At 45.8% G+C, this 22,016-nt stretch overlaps 1 long non-coding RNA gene across 1 annotated transcript in view; it reads left to right on the forward strand.

The window, feature by feature from the left end:
• Positions 1–446: 446 nt before the first annotated feature.
• Positions 447–22,016, forward strand: part of LOC140411776 (uncharacterized) — a 453,954-nt gene continuing 432,384 nt past the window's right edge. The window contains exon 1 of the long non-coding RNA XR_011941001.1: positions 447–798. This is a non-coding gene — a long non-coding RNA (uncharacterized lncRNA). The remainder of the gene's footprint in view (positions 799–22,016) is intronic.

A 22,016-nucleotide genomic window follows, 5' to 3' on the forward strand; every position in this document is an offset into this window, starting at 1 on the left:
GCTGCTCATGCGTGGCCACGGAGCCGGCAATTCTCCGACCGGTCCTGTCGGGGGTGCCGGGACTTTTACTGCTCGCCCCCTCCACAGGGCGGCCCACCAAGCTGGCATCTCTCATCCCAGTTTCCAGCACTTGGTCGCCTTGCCGGGTCTGGTTCAAATACTGCTCCAAATACTTGTTCAATGTTGTGAGAGTCCCCGCCTCTCAGGCAGCGAGTTCCAGATTCCCACCCGCTTCGGGTGAAGAAGGTATCCCCCAAATCCCCTTGAAGCCTCTTTACTTACCTCTAATCCGCGCCCCCTGGTTCACGACCCCGTGCTGACCCCAGTCAATGGGACCTTTGTCCATGTTTGCCTTGTATTATCCAAAATATCGCTGGTTTTGAAGGCAGACCAAGGCAGGCCAGCAGCACGGTTCAATTCCCGTATCAGCCTCCCCGAACAGGCGCCGGAATGTGGCGACTAGGGGCTTTTCACGGTAGCTTCATTTGAAGCCTACCCGTGACAAGAAGCGGTTTTCATTTCATTGCCTCCTGATTGAGGGGGATTGAGCTGGCTTTCAGAGAATGTCTCGTGGCGTTAGGACCCTGCGGGAATCAGGTCCAGCAGGCTGCACACAAACACACACAGAATTAGTATGACGGACAGTTGGATCGGACGAGTTTATTGGAGCACTCGGTCTGTGGAAGCCCCAAATGTTGAGACATGGGGATAGGCGTGAGGGAAGTTGGTGAATATTTGCCGGCTGCACTTGTTCTGTTGGCTGGCCCGCTCGGATCAGTCGCTGTGTGAAGGTTGCAGGTAGGCAGCGAACGTGCTTGCGATCAGTGACGGTGGCTGGCTGTGTGTGATTGTGCCAGGCAGCTGATTGTGGGAGTGTTCACGTCTGGGGGCCCCCCGCCCCCCTCCCGCCAGCAGCACAGAGGCAGAACCGGCTGCCTGCGATTTCACTTGGAGCAGATCGCCAAGGATAGCAGTGTCTCTGCGACCCTTACAGACATCAACCAAGGTCGTTGAGAGAAACCCCAACAGACCTTCAGCAGCCTCTGAGAGTCGGGGGGGATTTCTTCTCCAGATCCAGTCTTCAGCCTAATGTGTCTCTGGAATAGATTGTGTGTCTATCTGAGTGGCATCTTGTGTGTGTATCAATGACATGTCTTTCTGCCTGTTATAGTGTGTATATATGACACATGTGTCTCTGTATTGTACTGTTCTCTATACATGACACGTGTGTCTCTGTATTGTACTGTTCTGTATATGTGGCATATCTGTCTCTGTGTGTTGTACAGTATGTGTACGCAGGGCATGTGTGTCTCTGTGTGTTGTACAGTGTGTGTACGCAGGGCATGTGTGTCTCTGTGTGTTGTACAGTGTCTGTACACAGGATGTGTGTCTCTGCGTGTTGTACAGTGTGTGTACGCAGGGCATGTGTGTCTGCGTGTTGCACTGTGTGTATATACAGGACATGTGTGTCTGCGTGTTGCAGTGTGTGCCTATATAGGACATGTGTGCCTGCATGTTGTACTGTGTGTATATACATGACATGTGTGTCTGAGTGTTGCACTGTGTCTATATACAGGACATGTGTGTCTGCGTGTTGCACTGTGTGTATATACAGGACATGTGTGTCTGAGTGTTGCACTGTGTGTATATACAGGACATGTGTGTCTGAGTGTTGCACTGTGTGTATATACAGGACATGTGTGTCTGAGTGTTGCACTGTGTGTATATACAGGACATGTGTGTCTTAGTGTTGCACTGTGTGTATACACAGGACACGTGTGTCTGCGTGTTGCACTGTGTGTATATACAGGACAGTTGTGTCTGCGTGTTGCACTGTGTGTATATACAGGACATGTGTGTCTGAGTGTTGCACTGTGTGTATACACAGGACATGTGTGTCTGAGTGTTGCACTGTGTGTATACACAGGACATGTGTGTCTGAGTGTTGCACTGTGTGTATATACATGACATGTGTGTCTGAGTGTTGCACTGTGTGTATATACATGACATGTGTGTCTGAGTGTTGCACTGTGTGTATATAGAGGACATGTGTGTCTGCGTGTTGCACTGTGTGCCTATACAGGACATGTGTGCCTGCATGTTGTACTGTGTGTATATACATGACATGTGTGTCTGAGTGTTGCACTGTGTGTATATACAGGACATGTGTGTCTGCGTGCTGCACTGTGTGTATATACAGGACATGTGTGTCTGAGTGTTGCACTGTGTGTATGCAGGACATGTGCCTCTATGTGTCATACTGTGTTTGTATACAGGACATGTGTGCCTGAGTGTTGCACTGTGTGTATATACAGGACATGTGTGTCTGAGTGTTGCACTGTGTGTATATACAGGACACGTGTGCCTGAGTGTTGCACTGTGTGTCTATACAGGACATGTGTGTCTGAGTGTTGCACTGTGTGTATGCAGGACATGTGCCTCTATGTGTCATACTGTGTTTGTATACAGGACATGTGTGTCTGAGTGTTGCACTGTGTGTATATACAGGACATGTGTGTCTGTGTGTGCACTGTGTGTATATACAGGACATGTGTGTCTGCGTGTTGCACTGAGTGTATATACAGGACATGTGTGTCTGAGTGTTGCACTGTGTGTATATACAGGACATGTGTGCCTGAGTTTTGCACTGTGTGTATATACAGGGCATGTGTGTCTGAGTGTTGCACTGTGTGTATACACAGGACATGTGTGTCTGAGTGTTGCACTGTGTGTATACACAGGACATGTGTGTCTGAGTGTTGCACTGTGTGTATATACAGGACATGTGTATCTGAGTGTTGCACTGTGTGTATATACAGGACATGTGTGTCTGAGTGTTGCAATGTGTGTATAGACAGGACATGTGTGTCTGCGTGTTGCACTGTGTGTATATACAGGACATGTGTGTCTGAGTGTTGCACTGTGTGCATATACAGGACATGTGTGTCTGAGTGTTGCACTGTGTGTATATACAGGACATGTGTGTCTGAGTGTTGCACTGTGTGTATATACAGGACATGTGTGTCTGAGTGTTGCACTGTGTGTATATACAGGACATGTGTGTCTGAGTGTTGCACTGTGTGTATATACAGGACATGTGTGTCTGAGTGTTGCACTGTGTGTATATACAGGACATGTGTGTCTGAGTGTTGCACTGTGTGTCTATACAGGACATGTGTGTCTGCGTGTTGCACTGTGTGTATATACAGGACATGTGTGTCTGAGTGTTGCACTGTGTGTATATACAGGACATGTGTGTCTGCGTGTTGCACTGTGTGTATATACATGACATGTGTGCCTGCATGTTGTACTGTCTATATACATGACATGTGTGTTTGAGTGTTGCACTGTGTGTATATACAGGGCATGTGTGTCTGCATGTTGAACTGTGTGCCTATACAGGACATGTGTGCCTGCATGTTGTACTGTGTGTATATACATGACATGTGTGTCTGCGTGTGGCACTGTGTGTATATACAGGACATGTGTGCCTGCGTGTTGCACTGTGTGTATATACAGGACATGTGTGTCTGAGTGTTGCACTGTGTGTATATACAGGACATGTGTGTGTGAGTGTTGCACTGTGTGTATGCAGGACTTGTGCCTCTATGTGTCATACTGTGTTTGTACACAGGACATGTGTGTCTCAGTGTTGCACTGTGTGTATATACAGGACATGTGTGTCTGCGTGTTGCACTGTGTGTATATACAGGGCATGTGTGTCTGAGTGTTGCACTGTGTGTATACACAGGACACGTGTGTTTGAGTGTTGCACTGTGTGTATATACAGGACATGTGTGTCTGCGTGTTGCACTGTGTGTATATACAGGACATGTGTGTCTGAGTGTTGCACTGTGTGTATATACAGGACATGTGTGTCTGAGTGTTGCACTGTGTGTATGCTGGACATGTGCCTCTATGTGTCATACTGTGTTTGTATACAGGACATGTGTGTCTGAGTGTTGCACTGTGTGTATATACAGGACATGTGTGTCTGCGTGTGCACTGTGTGTATATACAGGACATGTGTGTCTGCGTGTTGCACTGTGTGTATATACAGGAAATGTGTGTCTGAGTGTTGCACTGTGTGTATATACAGGACATGTGTGTCTGCGTGTTGCACTGTGTGTATATACAGGACATGTGTGTCTGAGTTTTGCACTGTGTGTATATACAGGACATGTGTGTCTGAGTGTTGCACTGTGTGTATATACAGGACATGTGTGTCTGAGTGTTGCACTGTGTGTATATACAGGACATGTGTGTCTGAGTGTTGCACTGTGTGTCTATACAATACATGTGTGTCTGAGTGTTGCACTGTGTGTCTATACAGGACATGTGTGTCTGCGTGTTGCACTGTGTGTATATACAGGACATGTGTGTCTGAGTGTTGCACTGTGTGTATATACAGGACATGTGTGTCTGCGTGTTGCACTGTGTGTATATACATGACATGTGTGTCTGAGTGTTGCAATGTGTGTATAGTCAGGACATGTTTGCCTGCATGTTGCACTGTGTGTATATACAGGACATGTGTGTCTGCGTGTTGCACTGTGTGTATATACAGGACATGTGTGTCTGAGTTTTGCACTGTGTGTATATACAGGGCATGTGTGCCTGAGTGTTGCACTGTGTGTATACACAGGACACGTGTGTCTGAGTGTTGCACTGTGTGTATACACAGGACATGTGTGTCTGAGTGTTGCACTGTGTGTATATACAGGACATGTGTATCTCAGTGTTGCACTGTGTGTATATACAGGACATGTGTGTCTGAGTGTTGCACTGTGTGTATATACAGGACATGTGTGTCTGAGTGTTGCACTGTGTGTATATACAGGACATGTGTGTCTGAGTGTTGCACTGTGTGTATATACAGGACATGTGTGTCTGAGTGTTGCACTGTGTGTATATACAGGACATGTGTGTCTGAGTGTTGCACTGTGTGTCTATACAGGACATGTGTGTCTGAGTGTTGCACTGTGTGTCTATACAGGACATGTGTGTCTGCGTGTTGCACTGTGTGTATATACAGGACATGTGTGTCTGAGTGTTGCACTGTGTGTATATACAGGACATGTGTGTCTGCGTGTTGCACTGTGTGTATATACATGACATGTGTGTCTGAGTGTTGCAATGTGTGTATAGACAGGACATGTTTGCCTGCATGTTGCACTGTGTGTATATCCATGACATGTGTGTCTGAGTGTTGCACTGTGTGTATATACAGGACATGTGTGTCTGCATGTTGCACTGTGTGTATATACATGACATGTGTGCCTGCATGTTGTACTGTCTATATACATGACATGTGTGTCTGAGTGTTGCACTGTGTGTATATACAGGACATGTGTGTCTGCGTGTTGCACTGTGTGCCTATACAGGACATGTCTGCCTGCATGTTGTACTGTGTGTATATACATGACATGTGTGTCTGCATGTGGCACTGTGTGTATATACAGGACATGCATGTCTGCGTGTTGCACTGTGTGTATATACAGGACATGTGTGTCTGAGTGTTGCACTGTGTGTATATACAGGACATGTGTGTGTGAGTGTTGCACTGTGTGTACGCAGGACTTGTGCCTCTATGTGTCATACTGTGTTTGTATACAGGACATGTGTGTCTCAGTGTTGCACTGTGTGTATATACAGGACATGTGTGTCTGCGTGTTGCACTGTGTGTATATACAGGGCATGTGTGTCTGAGAGTTGCACTGTGTGTATATACAGGACATGTGTGTGTGCGTGTTGCACTGTGTGTATATACAGGACATGTGTGTCTGAGTGTTGCACTGTGTGTATATACAGGACATGTGTGTCTGAGTGTTGCACTGTGTGTATGCTGGACATGTGCCTCTATGTGTCATACTGTGTTTGTATACAGGACATATGTGTCTGAGTGTTGCACTGTGTGTATATACAGGACATGTGTGTCTGAGTGTTGCACTGTGTGTATATACAGGACATGTGTGTCTGAGTGTTGCACTGTGTGTATATACAGGACATGTGTGTCTGCGTGTTGCACAGTGTGTATATACAGGACATGTGTGTCTGCGTGTTGCACTGTGCGTATATACAGGACATGTGTGTCTGAGTGTTGCACTGTGTGTATATACAGGACATGTGTGTCTGAGTGTTGCACTGTGTGTATGCTGGACATGTGCCTCTATGTGTCATACTGTGTTTGCATACAGGACATGTGTGTCTGAGTGTTGTACTGTTTGTATATGCAGGACATGTGTGTCTGAATGTTGCACTGTGTGCATATACAGGACATGTGTGTCTGAGTGTTGCACTGTGTGTATATACAGGACATGTATGTCTGAGTGTTGCACTGTGTGTATACACAGGACACGTGTGTCTGCGTGTTGCACTGTGTGTATATACAGGACATGTGTGTCTGAGTGTTGCACTGTGTGTATATACAGGACATGTGTGTCTGAGTGTTGCACTGTGTGTATATACAGGACATGTGTGTCTGCGTGTTGCACTGTGTGTATATACAGGACATGTGTGTCTGAGTGTTGCACTGTGTGTATATACAGGGCATGTGAGTCTGAGTGTTGCACTGTGTGTATACACAGGACACGTGTGTCTGAGTGTTGAACTGTGTGTATACACAGGACATGTGTGTGTGAGTGTTGCACTGTGTGCATATACAGGACATGTGTATCTGAGTGTTGCACTGTGTGTATATACAGGACATGTGTGTCTGAGTGTTGCACTGTGTGTATATACAGGGCATTTGTGCCTGCGTGTTGCACTGTGTGTATATACAGGATGTGTGTGTGAGTGTTGCACTGTGTGTCTATACTGGACATGTGTGTCTGAGTGTTGCACTGTGTGTATATACAGGACATGTGTGTCTGAGTGTTGCACTGTGTGTCAATACAGGACATGTGTGTCTGAGTGTTGCACTGTGTGTGTGTACAGGACATGTGTGTCTGTGTGTTGCACTGTGTGTATATGCGGGACATGTGAGTCTGCGTGTTACACTGTGTGTATATACAGGACATGTGTGTCTGAGTGTTGCACTGTGTGTGTATACAGGACATGTGTGTCTGAGTGTTGCACTGTGTGTATGCTAGACATGTGCCTCTATGTGTCATACTGTGTTTGTATACAGGACATGTGTGTCTGAGTGTTGTACTGTTTGTATATGCGGGACATGTGTGTCTGAATGTTGCACTGTGTGTATATACAGGACATGTGTGTCTGAGTGTTGCACTGTGTGTATATACAGGACATGTGTGTCTGAGTGTTGCACTGTGTGTATACACAGGACACGTGTGTCTGCATGTTGCACTGTGTGTATATACAGGACATGTGTGTCTGAGTGTTGCACTGTGTGTATATACAGGACATGTGTGTCTGAGTGTTGCACTGTGTGTATATACAGGACATGTGTGTCTGCGTGTTGCACTGTGTGTATATACAGGTCATGTGTGTCTGAGTGTTGCACTGTGTGTATATACAGGGCATGTGTGTCTGAGTGTTGCACTGTGTGTATACACAGGACACATGTGTCTGAGTGTTGCACTGTGTGTATACACAGGACATGTGTGTCTGAGTGTTGCACTGTGTATATATACAGGACATGTGTATCTGAGTGTTGCACTGTGTGTATATACAGGACATGTGTGTCTGAGTGTTGCACTGTGTGCATATACAGGACATGTGTGTCTGCGTGTTGCACTGTGTGTATATACAGGACATGTGTGTCTGAGTGTTGCACTGTGTGTCTCTACAGGACATGTGTGTCTGAGTTTTGCACTGTGTGTATATACAGGACATGTGTGTCTGAGTGTTGCACTGTGTGTATATACAGGACATGTGTGTCTGAGTGTAGCACTGTGTGTATATACAGGACATGTGTGTCTGGTTTGTTGCACTGTGTGTCTATACAGGACATGTGTGTCTGCGTGTTGCACTGTGTGTATATACAGGACATGTGTGTCTGAGTGTTGCACTGTGTGTATATACAGGACATGTGTGTCTGCTTGTTGCACTGTGCGTATATACAGGACATGTGTGTCTGAGTTTTGCACTGTGTGTATATACAGGACATGTGTGTCTGAGTGTTGCACTGTGTGTATATACAGGACATGTGTGTCTGCTTGTTGCACTGTGTGTATATACAGGACATGTGTGTCTGAGTGTTGCACTGTGTGTATATACAGGACATGTGTGCCTGCGTGTTGCACTGTGTGTATATACAGGACATGTGTGTCTGAGTGTTGCACTGTGTGTCTATACAGGACATGTGTGTCTGAGTGTTGCACTGTGTGTATATACAGGACATGTGTGTCTCCGTGTTGCACTCTGTGTATATACAGGACATGTGTGTCTGAGTGTTGCACTGTGTGTATATACAGGACATGTGTGTCTGAGTGTTGCACTGTGTGTATGCTAGACATGTGCCTCTATGTGTCATACTGTGTTTGTATACAGGACATGTGTGTCTGAGTGTTGTACTGTTTGTATATGCAGGACATGTGTGTCTGAATGTTGCACTGTGTGTATATACAGGACATGTGTGTCTGAGTGTTGCACTGTGTGGAGATACAGGACATGTGTGTCTGAGTGTTGCACTGTGTGTATACACAGGACACGTGTGTCTGCGTGTTGGACTGTGTGTATATACAGGACATGTGTATCTGAGTGTTGCACTGTGTGTATATACAGGACATGTGTGTCTGAGTGTTGCACTGTGTGCATATACAGGACATGTGTGTCTGCGTGTTGCACTGTGTGTATATACAGGACATGTGTGTCTGAGTGTTGCACTGTGTGTATATACAGGACATGTGTGTCTGAGTGTTGCACTGTGTGTCTATACAGGACATGTGTGTCTGTGTGTTGCACTGTGTGTCTATACAGGACATGTGTGTCTGAGTGTTGCACTGTGTGTGTATACAGGACATGTGTGCCTGCGTGTTGCACTGTGTGTATATACAGGACATGTGTGTCTGCGTGTTGCACTGTGTGTATATACAGGACATGTGTGGCTGCGTGTTGCACTGTGTGTATAGACAGGACATGTGTGTCTGCGTGTTGCTCTGTGTGTATCTACAGGACATGTGTGTCTGAGTGTTGCACTGTGTGTATATACAGGACATGTGTGTCTGCGTGTTGCACTGTGTGTATCTACAGGAAATGTGTGTCTGAGTGTTGCACTGTGTGTATATACAGGACATGTGTCTCTGCGTGTTGCACTGTGTGTATACACAGGACATGTGTGTCTGAGTGTTGCACTGTGTGTATATACAGGACATGTGTGTCTGAGTGTTGCACTGTGTGCCTATACAGGACATGTGTGTCTGAGTGTTGCACTGTGTGTCTATACAGGACATGTGTGTCTGTGTGTTGCACTGTGAGTCTATACAGGACATGTGTGTCTGAGTGTTGCACTGTGTGTGTATACAGGACATGTGTGTCTGCGTGTTGCACTGTGTGTATATACAGGACATGTGTGTCTCCGTGTTGCACTGTGTGTATAGACAGGACATGTGTGACTGAGTGTTGCACTGTGTGTATATACAGGACATGTGTGTCTGAGTGTTGCACTGTGTGTATGCTAGACATGTGCCTCTATGTGTCATACTGTGTTTGTATACAGGACATGTGTGTCTGAGTGTTGTACTGTTTGTATATGCAGGACATGTGTGTCTGAATGTTGCACTGTGTGTATATACAGGACATGTGTGTCTGAGTGTTGCACTGTGTGGACATACAGGACATGTGTGTCTGAGTGTTGCACTGTGTGTATACACAGGACACGTATGTCTGCGTGTTGCACTGTGTGTATATACAGGACATGTGTATCTGAGTGTTGCACTGTGTGTATATACAGGACATGTGTGTCTGAGTGTTGCACTGTGTGCATATACAGGACATGTGTGTCTGCGTGTTGCACTGTGTGTATATACAGGACATGTGTGTCTGAGTGTTGCACTGTGTGTATATACAGGACATGTGTGTCTGAGTGTTGCACTGTGTGTATATTCAGGACATGTGTGTCTGAGTGTTGCACTGTGTGTATATACAGGACATGTGTGTCTGAGTGTTGCACTGTGTGTCGATACAGGACATGTGTGTCTGCGTGTTGCACTGAGTGTATATACAGGACATGTGTGTCTGAGTGTTGCACTGTGTGTATATACAGGACATGTGTGTCTGCTTGTTGCACTGTGTGTATATACAGGACATGTGTGTCTGAGTGTTGCACTGTGTGTATATGCAGGACATGTGTGCCTGCGTGTTGCACTGTGTGTATATACAGGACATGTGTGTCTGAGTGTTGCACTGTGTGTCTATACAGGACATGTGTGTCTGAGTGTTGCACTGTGTGCCTATACAGGACATGTGAGTCTGCTATACAGGACATGTGTGTCTGTGTGTTGCACTGTGTGTCTATACAGGACATGTGTGTCTGAGTGTTGCACTGTGTGTGTATACAGGACATGTGTGCCTGCGTGTTGCACTGTGTGTATATACAGGACATGTGTGTCTGCGTGTTGCACTGTGTGTATATACAGGACATGTGTGTCTGCATGTTGCACTGTGTGTATATACATGACATGTGTGCCTGCATGTTGTACTGTCTATATACATGACATGTGTGTCTGAGTGTTGCACTGTGTGTATATACAGGACATGTGTGTCTGCGTGTTGCACTGTGTGCCTATACAGGACATGTTTGCCTGCATGTTGTACTGTGTGTATATACATGACATGTGTGTCTGCATGTGGCACTGTGTGTATATACAGGACATGCATGTCTGCGTGTTGCACTGTGTGTATATACAGGACATGTGTGTCTGAGTGTTGCACTGTGTGTATATACAGGACATGTGTGTGTGAGTGTTGCACTGTGTGTACGCAGGACTTGTGCCTCTATGTGTCATACTGTGTTTGTATACAGGACATGTGTGTCTCAGTGTTGCACTGTGTGTATATACAGGACATGTGTGTCTGCGTGTTGCACTGTGTGTATATACAGGGCATGTGTGTCTGAGAGTTGCACTGTGTGTATATACAGGACATGTGTGTCTGCGTGTTGCACTGTGTGTATATACAGGACATGTGTGTCTGAGTGTTGCACTGTGTGTATATACAGGACATGTGTGTCTGAGTGTTGCACTGTGTGTATGCTGGACATGTGCCTCTATGTGTCATACTGTGTTTGTATACAGGACATATGTGTCTGAGTGTTGCACTGTGTGTATATACAGGACATGTGTGTCTGAGTGTTGCACTGTGTGTATATACAGGACATGTGTGTCTGAGTGTTGCACTGTGTGTATATACAGGACATGTGTGTCTGCGTGTTGCACAGTGTGTATATACAGGACATGTGTGTCTGCGTGTTGCACTGTGCGTATATACAGGACATGTGTGTCTGAGTGTTGCACTGTGTGTATATACAGGACATGTGTGTCTGAGTGTTGCACTGTGTGTATATACAGGACATGTGTGTCTGAGTGTTGCACTGTGTGTATATACAGGACATGTGTGTCTGAATGTTGCACTGTGTGCATATACAGGACATGTGTGTCTGAGTGTTGCACTGTGTGTATATACAGGACATGTGTGTCTGAGTGTTGCACTGTGTGTATACTCAGGACACGTGTGTCTGCGTGTTGCACTGTGTGTATATACAGGACATGTGTGTCTGAGTGTTGCACTGTGTGTATATACAGGACATGTGTGTCTGAGTGTTGCACTGTGTGTATATACAGGACATGTGAGTCTGCGTGTTGCACTGTGTGTATATACAGGACATGTGTGTCTGAGTGTTGCACTGTGTGTATATACAGGGCATGTGAGTCTGAGTGTTGCACTGTGTGTATACACAGGACACGTGTGTCTGAGTGTTGAACTGTGTGTATACACAGGACATGTGTGTGTGAGTGTTGCACTGTGTGCATATACAGGACATGTGTACCTGAGTGTTGCACTGTGTGTATATACAGGACATGTGTGTCTGAGTGTTGCACTGTGTGTATATACAGGGCATTTGTGCCTGCGTGTTGCACTGTGTGTATATACAGGACATGTGTGTGTGAGTGTTGCACTGTGTGTCTATACAGGACATGTGTGTCTGAGTGTAGCACTGTGTGTGTGTACAGGACATGTGTGTCTGTGTGTTGCACTGTGTGTATATGCGGGACATGTGAGTCTGCGTGTTACACTGTGTGTATATACAGGACATGTGTGTCTGAGTGTTGCACTGTGTGTCTCTACAGGACATGTGTGTCTGAGTGTTGCACTGTGTGCCTATACAGGACATGTGAGTCTGCTATACAGGACATGTGTGTCTGTGTGTTGCACTGTGTGTCTATACAGGACATGTGTGTCTGAGTGTTGCACTGTGTGTGTATACAGGACATGTGTGCCTGCGTGTTGCACTGTGTGCCTATACAGGACATGTCTGCCTGCATGTTGTACTGTGTGTATATACAGGACATGCATGTCTGCGTGTTGCACTGTGTGTATATACAGGACATGTGTGTCTGAGTGTTGCACTGTGTGTATATACAGGACATGTGTGTGTGAGTGTTGCACTGTGTGTACGCAGGACTTGTGCCTCTATGTGTCATACTGTGTTTGTATACAGGACATGTGTGTCTCAGTGTTGCACTGTGTGTATATACAGGACATGTGTGTCTGCGTGTTGCACTGTGTGTATATACAGGGCATGTGTGTCTGAGAGTTGCACTGTGTGTATATACAGGACATGTGTGTCTGCGTGTTGCACTGTGTGTATATACAGGACATGTGTGTCTGAGTGTTGCACTGTGTGTATATACAGGACATGTGTGTCTGAGTGTTGCACTGTGTGTATGCTGGACATGTGCCTCTATGTGTCATACTGTGTTTGTATACAGGACATGTGTGTCTGAGTGTTGTACTGTTTGTATATGCAGGACATGTGTGTCTGAGTGTTGCACTGTGTGTATATACAGGACATGTGTGTCTGAGTGTTGCACTGTGTGTATATACAGGACATGTGTGTCTGAGTGTTGCACTGTGTGTATACACAGGACACGTGTGTCTGCGTGTTGCACTGTGTGTATATACAGGACATGTGTGTCTGAGTGTTGCACTGTGTGTATATACAGGACATGTGTGTCTGAGTGTTGCACTGTGTGTATACACAGGACACGTGTGTCTGAGTGTTGAACTGTGTGTATACACAGGACATGTGTGTGTGAGTGTTGCACTGTGTGCATATACAGGACATGTGTATCTGAGTGTTGCACTGTGTGTATATACAGGACATGTGTGTCTGAGTGTTGCACTGTGTGTATATACAGGGCATTTGTGCCTGCGTGTTGCACTGTGTGTATATACAGGACATGTGTGTCTGAGTGTTGCACTGTGTGTCTATACTGGACATGTGTGTCTGAGTGTTGCACTGTGTGTATATACAGGACATGTGTGTCTGAGTGTTGCACTGTGTGTCTATACAGGACATGTGTGTCTGAGTGTTGCACTGTGTGTGTGTACAGGACATGTGTGTCTGTGTGTTGCACTGTGTGTATATGCGGGACATGTGAGTCTGCGTGTTACACTGTGTGTATATACAGGACATGTGTGTCTGAGTGTTGCACTGTGTGTGTATACAGGACATGTGTGTCTGAGTGTTGCACTGTGTGTATGCTAGACATGTGCCTCAATGTGTCATACTGTGTTTGTATACAGGACATGTGTGTCTGAGTGTTGTACTGTTTGTATATGCAGGACATGTGTGTCTGAATGTTGCACTGTGTGTATATACAGGACATGTGTGTCTGAGTGTTGCACTGTGTGTATATACAGGACATGTGTGTCTGAGTGTTGCACTGTGTGTATACACAGGACACGTGTGTCTGAGTGTTGAACTGTGTGTATACACAGGACATGTGTGTGTGAGTGTTGCACTGTGTGCATATACAGGACATGTGTATCTGAGTGTTGCACTGTGTGTATATACAGGACATGTGTGTCTGAGTGTTGCACTGTGTGTATATACAGGGCATTTGTGCCTGCGTGTTGCACTGTGTGTATATACAGGACATGTGTCTGAGTGTTGCACTGTGTGTCTATACTGGACATGTGTGTCTGAGTGTTGCACTGTGTGTATATACAGGACATGTGTGTCTGAGAGTTGCACTGTGTGTCAGTACAGGACATGTGTGTCTGAGTGTTGCACTGTGTGTGTGTACAGGACATGTGTGTCTGTGTGTTGCACTGTGTGTATATGCGGGACATGTGAGTCTGCGTGTTGCACTGTGTGTATATACAGGGCATGTGTGTCTGAGAGTTGCACTGTGTGTATATACAGGACATGTGTGTCTGCGTGTTGCACTGTGTGTATATACAGGACATGTGTGTCTGAGTGTTGCACTGTGTGTGTATACAGGACATGTGTGTCTGAGTGTTGCACTGTGTGTATGCTAGACATGTGCCTCTATGTGTCATACTGTGTTTGTATACAGGACATGTGTGTCTGAGTGTTGTACTGTTTGTATATGCAGGACATGTGTGTCTGAATGTTGCACTGTGTGTATATACAGGACATGTGTGTCTGAGTGTTGCACTGTGTGTATATACAGGACATGTGTGTCTGAGTGTTGCACTGTGTGTATACACAGGACACGTGTGTCTGCGTGTTGCACTGTGTGTATATACAGGACATGTGTGTCTGAGTGTTGCACTGTGTGTATATACAGGACATGTGTGTCTGAGTGTTGCACTGTGTGTATATACAGGACATGTGTGTCTGCGTGTTGCACTGTGTGTATATACAGGACATGTGTGTCTGAGTGTTGCACTGTGTGTATATACAGGGCATGTGTGTCTGAGTGTTGCACTGTGTGTATACACAGGACACATGTGTCTGAGTGTTGCACTGTGTGTATACACAGGACATGTGTGTCTGAGTGTTGCACTGTGTGTATATACAGGACATGTGTATCTGAGTGTTGCACTGTGTGTATATACAGGACATGTGTGTCCGAGTGTTGCACTGTGTGCATATACAGGACATGTGTGTCTGCGTGTTGCACTGTGTGTATATACAGAACATGTGTGTCTGAGTGTTGCACTGTGTGTCTCTACAGGACATGTGTGTCTGAGTTTTGCACTGTGTGTATATACAGGACATGTGTGTCTGAGTGTTGCACTGTGTGTATATACAGGACATGTGTGTCTGAGTGTAGCACTGTGTGTATATACAGGACATGTGTGTCTGAGTGTTGCACTGTGTGTCTATACAGGACATGTGTGTCTGCGTGTTGCACTGTGTGTATATACAGGACATGTGTGTCTGAGTGTTTCACTGTGTGTATATACAGGACATGTGTGTCTGCTTGTTGCACTGTGTGTATATACAGGACATGTGTGTCTGAGTTTTGCACTGTGTGTATATACAGGACATGTGTGTCTGAGTGTTGCACTGTGTGTATATACAGGACATGTGTGTCTGCTTGTTGCACTGTGTGTATATACAGGACATGTGTGTCTGAGTGTTGCACTGTGTGTATATACAGGACATGTGTGCCTGCGTGTTGCACTGTGTGTATATACAGGACATGTGTGTCTGAGTGTTGCACTGTGTGTCTATACAGGACATGTGTGTCTGAGTGTTGCACTGTGTGTATATACAGGACATGTGTGTCTCCGTGTTGCACTCTGTGTATATACAGGACATGTGTGTCTGAGTGTTGCACTGTGTGTATATACAGGACATGTGTGTCTGAGTGTTGCACTGTGTGTATGCTAGACATGTGCCTCTATGTGTCATACTGTGTTTGTATACAGGACATGTGTGTCTGAGTGTTGTACTGTTTGTATATGCAGGACATGTGTGTCTGAATGTTGCACTGTGTGTATATACAGGACATGTGTGTCTGAGTGTTGCACTGTGTGGAGATACAGGACATGTGTGTCTGAGTGTTGCACTGTGTGTATACACAGGACACGTGTGTCTGCGTGTTGGACTGTGTGTATATACAGGACATGTGTATCTGAGTGTTGCACTGTGTGTATATACAGGACATGTGTGTCTGAGTGTTGCACTGTGTGCATATACAGGACATGTGTGTCTGCGTGTTGCACTGTGTGTATATACAGGACATGTGTGTCTGAGTGTTGCACTGTGTGTATATACAGGACATGTGTGTCTGAGTGTTGCACTGTGTGTCTATACAGGACATGTGTGTCTGTGTGTTGCACTGTGTGTCTATACAGGACATGTGTGTCTGAGTGTTGCACTGTGTGTGTATACAGGACATGTGTGCCTGCGTGTTGCACTGTGTGTATATACAGGACATGTGTGTCTGCGTGTTGCACTGTGTGTATATACAGGACATGTGTGGCTGCGTGTTGCACTGTGTGTATAGACAGGACATGTGTGTCTGCGTGTTGCTCTGTGTGTATCTACAGGACATGTGTGTCTGAGTGTTGCACTGTGTGTATATACAGGACATGTGTGTCTGCGTGTTGCACTGTGTGTATCTACAGGACATGTGTGTCTGAGTGTTGCACTGTGTGTATATACAGGACATGTGTCTCTGCGTGTTGCACTGTGTGTATACACAGGACATGTGTGTCTGAGTGTTGCACTGTGTGTATATACAGGACATGTGTGTCTGAGTGTTGCACTGTGTGCCTATACAGGACATGTGTGTCTGAGTGTTGCACTGTGTGTCTATACAGGGCATGTGTGTCTGTGTGTTGCACTGTGAGTCTCTACAGGACATGTGTGTCTGAGTGTTGCACTGTGTGTATATACAGGACATGTGTGTCTGCGTGTTGCACTGTGTGTGTATACAGGACATGTGTGTCTGCGTGTTGCACTGTGTGTATATACAGGACATGTGTGTCTCCGTGTTGCACTGTGTGTATAGACAGGACATGTGTGACTGAGTGTTGCACTGTGTGTATATACAGGACATGTGTGTCTGAGTGTTGCACTGTGTGTATGCTAGACATGTGCCTCTATGTGTCATATTGTGTTTGTATACAGGACATGTGTGTCTGAGTGTTGTACTGTTTGTATATGCAGGACATGTGTGTCTGAATGTTGCACTGTGTGTATATACAGGACATGTGTGTCTGAGTGTTGCACTGTGTGGACATACAGGACATGTGTGTCTGAGTGTTGCACTGTGTGTATACACAGGACACGTATGTCTGCGTGTTGCACTGTGTGTATATACAGGACATGTGTATCTGAGTGTTGCACTGTGTGTATATACAGGACATGTGTGTCTGAGTGTTGCACTGTGTGCATATACAGGACATGTGTGTCTGCGTGTTGCACTGTGTGTATATACAGGACATGTGTGTCTGAGTGTTGCACTGTGTGTATATACAGGACATGTGTGTCTGAGTGTTGCACTGTGTGTATATTCAGGACATGTGTGTCTGAGTGTTGCACTGTGTGTATATACAGGACATGTGTGTCTGAGTGTTGCACTGTGTGTCGATACAGGACATGTGTGTCTGCGTGTTGCACTGTGTGTATATACAGGACATGTGTGTCTGAGTGTTGCACTGTGTGTATATACAGGACATGTGTGTCTGCTTGTTGCACTGTGTGTACATACAGGACATGTGTGTCTGAGTGTTGCACTGTGTGTATATGCAGGACATGTGTGCCTGCGTGTTGCACTGTGTGTATATACAGGACATGTGTGTCTGAGTGTTGCACTGTGTGTCTATACAGGACATGTGTGTCTGAGTGTTGCACTGTGTGCCTATACAGGACATGTGAGTCTGCTATACAGGACATGTGTGTCTGTGTGTTGCACTGTGTGTCTATACAGGACATGTGTGTCTGAGTGTTGCACTGTGTGTGTATACAGGACATGTGTGCCTGCGTGTTGCACTGTGTGTATATACAGGACATGTGTGTCTGCGTGTTGCACTGTGTGTATATACAGGACATGTGTGTCTGCATGTTGCACTGTGTGTATATACATGACATGTGTGTCTGCGTGTTGCTCTGTGTGTATCTACAGGACATGTGTGTCTGCGTGTTGTACTGTGTGTTTCTACAGGACATGTGTGTCTGCGTGTTGCACTGTGTGTATATACAGGACATGTGTGTCTGCGTGTTGTACTGTGTGTATATACATGACATGTGTGTCTGCATGTGGCACTGTGTGTATATACAGGACATGTGCATCTGTGTGTTGCACTGTGTGTATATACAGGACATGTGTGTCTGAGTATTGCACTGTGTGCATATACAGGACATGTGTGTCTGCGTGTTGCACTGTGTGTATATACAGGACATGTGTGTCTGCGTGTTGCACTGTGTGTATAGACAGGACATGTGTGTCTGCGTGTTGCTCTGTGTGTATCTACAGGACATGTGTGTCTGAGTGTTGCACTGTGTGTATATACAGGACATGTGTGTCTGCGTGTTGCACTGTGTGTATCTACAGGATATGTGTGTCTGAGTGTTGCACTGTGTGTATATACAGGACATGTGTGTCTGCGTGTTGCACTGTGTGTATATACAGGACATGTGTGTCTGAGTGTTGCACTGTGTGGAGATACAGGACATGTGTGTCTGAGTGTTGCACTGTGTGTATACACAGGACACGTGTGTCTGCGTGTTGCACTGTGTGTATATACAGGACATGTGTATCTGAGTGTTGCACTGTGTGTATATACAGGACATGTGTGTCTGAGTGTTGCACTGTGTGCATATACAGGACATGTGTGTCTGCGTGTTGCACTGTGTGTATATACAGGACATGTGTGTCTGAGTGTTGCACTGTGTGTATATACAGGACATGTGTGTCTGAGTGTTGCACTGTGTGTCTATACAGGACATGTGTGTCTGTGTGTTGCACTGTGTGTCTATACAGGACATGTGTGTCTGAGTGTTGCACTGTGTGTGTATACAGGACATGTGTGCCTGCGTGTTGCACTGTGTGTATATACAGGACATGTGTGTCTGCGTGTTGCACTGTGTGTATATACAGGACATGTGTGGCTGCGTGTTGCACTGTGTGTATAGACAGGACATGTGTGTCTGCGTGCTGCTCTGTGTGTATCTACAGGACATGTGTGTCTGAGTGTTGCACTGTGTGTATATACAGGACATGTGTGTCTGCGTGTTGCACTGTGTGTATCTACAGGACATGTGTGTCTGAGTGTTGCACTGTGTGTATATACAGGACATGTGTCTCTGCGTGTTGCACTGTGTGTATACACAGGACATGTGTGTCTGAGTGTTGCACTGTGTGTATATACAGGACATGTGTGTCTGAGTGTTGCACTGTGTGCCTATACAGGACATGTGTGTCTGAGTGTTGCACTGTGTGTCTATACAGGACATGTGTGTCTGTGTGTTGCACTGTGTGTCTATACAGGACATGTGTGTCTGAGTGTTGCACTGTGTGTGTATACAGGACATGTGTGTCTGCGTGTTGCACTGTGTGTATATACAGGACATGTGTGTCTCCGTGTTGCACTGTGTGTATATACAGGACATGTGTGTCTGAGTGTTGCACTGTGTGTATATACAGGACATGTGTGTCTGAGTGTTGCACTGTGTGTATGCTAGACATGTGCCTCTATGTGTCATACTGTGTTTGTATACGGGACATGTGTGTCTGAGTGTTGCACTGTTTGTATATGCAGGACATGTGTGTCTGAATGTTGCACTGTGTGTATACACAGGACACGTGTGTCTGCGTGTTGCACTGTGTGTATATACAGGACATGTGTATCTGAGTGTTGCACTGTGTGTATATACAGGACATGTGTGTCTGAGTGTTGCACTGTGTGCATATACAGGACATGTGTGTCTGCGTGTTGCACTGTGTGTATATACAGGACATGTGTGTCTGAGTGTTGCACTGTGTGTATATACAGGACATGTGTGTCTGAGTGTTGCACTGTGTGTATATACAGGACATGTGTGTCTGAGTGTTGCACTGTGTGTATATACAGGACATGTGTGTCTGAGTGTTGCACTGTGTGTCGATACAGGACATGTGTGTCTGTGTGTTGCACTGTGTGTATATACAGGACATGTGTGTCTGAGTGTTGCACTGTGTGTATATACAGGACATGTGTGTCTGAGTGTTGCACTGTGTGTCTATACAGGACATGTGTGTCTGAGTGTTGCACTGTGTGCCTATACAGGACATGTGAGTCTGCTATACAGGACATGTGTGTCTGTGTGTTGCACTGTGTGTCTATACAGGACATGTGTGTCTGAGTGTTGCACTGTGTGTGTATACAGGACATGTGTGCCTGCGTATTGCACTGTGTGTATATACAGGACATGTGTGTCTGCGTGTTGCACTGTGTGTATATACAGGACATGTGTGTCTGCGTGTTGCACTGTGTGTATAGACAGGACATGTGTGTCTGCGTGTTGCTCTGTGTGTATCTACAGGACATGTGTGTCTGAGTGTTGCACTGTGTGTATATACAGGACATGTGTGTCTGCGTGTTGCACTGTGTGTATCTACAGGACATGTATGTCTGAGTGTAGCACTGTGTGTATATACAGGACATGTGTGTCTGGGTGTTGCACTGTGTGTATATACAGGGCATGTGTGTCTGCGTGTTGCACTGTGTGTATATACAGGACATGTGTTTCTGCGTGTTGCACTGTGTGTATAGACAGGACATGTGTGTCTGCGTGTTGCTCTGTGTGTATCTACAGGACATGTGTGTCTGCGTGTTGTACTGTGTGTTTCTACAGGACATGTGTGTCTGCGTGTTGCACTGTGTGTATATACAGGACATGTGTGTCTGCATGTTGCACTGTGTGTATAGACAGGACATGAGTGTCTGCGTGTTGTACTGTGTGTATATACAGGACATGTGTGTCTGTGTGTTGCACTTTGTGTGTATACAGGACATGTGTGTCTGAGTATTGCACTGTGTGCATATACAGGACATGTGTGTCTGCGTGTTGCACTGTGTGTATATACAGGACATGTGTGTCTGCGTGTTGCACTGTGTGTATAGACAGGACATGTGTGTGTGCGTGTTGCTCTGTGTGTATCTACAGGACATGTGTGTCTGAGTGTTGCACTGTGTGTATATACAGGACATGTGTGTCTGCGTGTTGCACTGTGTGTATCTACAGGACATGTGTGTCTGAGTGTTGCACTGTGTGTATATACAGGACATGTGTGTCTGCGTGTTGCACTGTGTGTATATACAGGACATGTGTGTCTGCGTGTTGCACTGTGTGTATATACAGGACATGTGTGTCTGCGTGTTGCACTGTGTGTATACACAGGACACGTGTGTCTGCGTGTTGGACTGTGTGTATATACAGGACATGTGTATCTGAGTGTTGCACTGTGTGTATATACAGGACATGTGTGTCTGAGTGTTGCACTGTGTGCATATACAGGACATGTGTGTCTGCGTGTTGCACTGTGTGTATATACAGGACATGTGTGTCTGAGTGTTGCACTGTGTGTATATACAGGACATGTGTGTCTGAGTGTTGCACTGTGTGTCTATACAGGACATGTGTGTCTGTGTGTTGCACTGTGTGTCTATACAGGACATGTGTGTCTGAGTGTTGCACTGTGTGTGTATACAGGACATGTGTGCCTGCGTGTTGCACTGTGTGTATATACAGGACATGTGTGTCTGCGTGTTGCACTGTGTGTATATACAGGACATGTGTGGCTGCGTGTTGCACTGTGTGTATAGACAGGACATGTGTGTCTGCGTGTTGCTCTGTGTGTATCTACAGGACATGTGTGTCTGAGTGTTGCACTGTGTGTATATACAGGACATGTGTGTCTAGTGTTGCACTGTGTGTATGCTAGACATGTGCCTCTATGTGTCATACTGTGTTTGTATACAGGACATATGTGTCTGAGTGTTGTACTGTTTGTATATGCAGGACATGTGTGTCTGAATGTTGCACTGTGTGTATATACAGGACATGTGTGTCTGAGTGTTGCACTGTGTGGACATACAGGACATGTGTGTCTGAGTGTTGCACTGTGTGTATACACAGGACACGT

Source organism: Scyliorhinus torazame, chromosome 4 (genome assembly GCF_047496885.1).
Source record: "Scyliorhinus torazame isolate Kashiwa2021f chromosome 4, sScyTor2.1, whole genome shotgun sequence".
Classification (NCBI taxonomy): domain Eukaryota; kingdom Metazoa; phylum Chordata; class Chondrichthyes; order Carcharhiniformes; family Scyliorhinidae; genus Scyliorhinus; species Scyliorhinus torazame.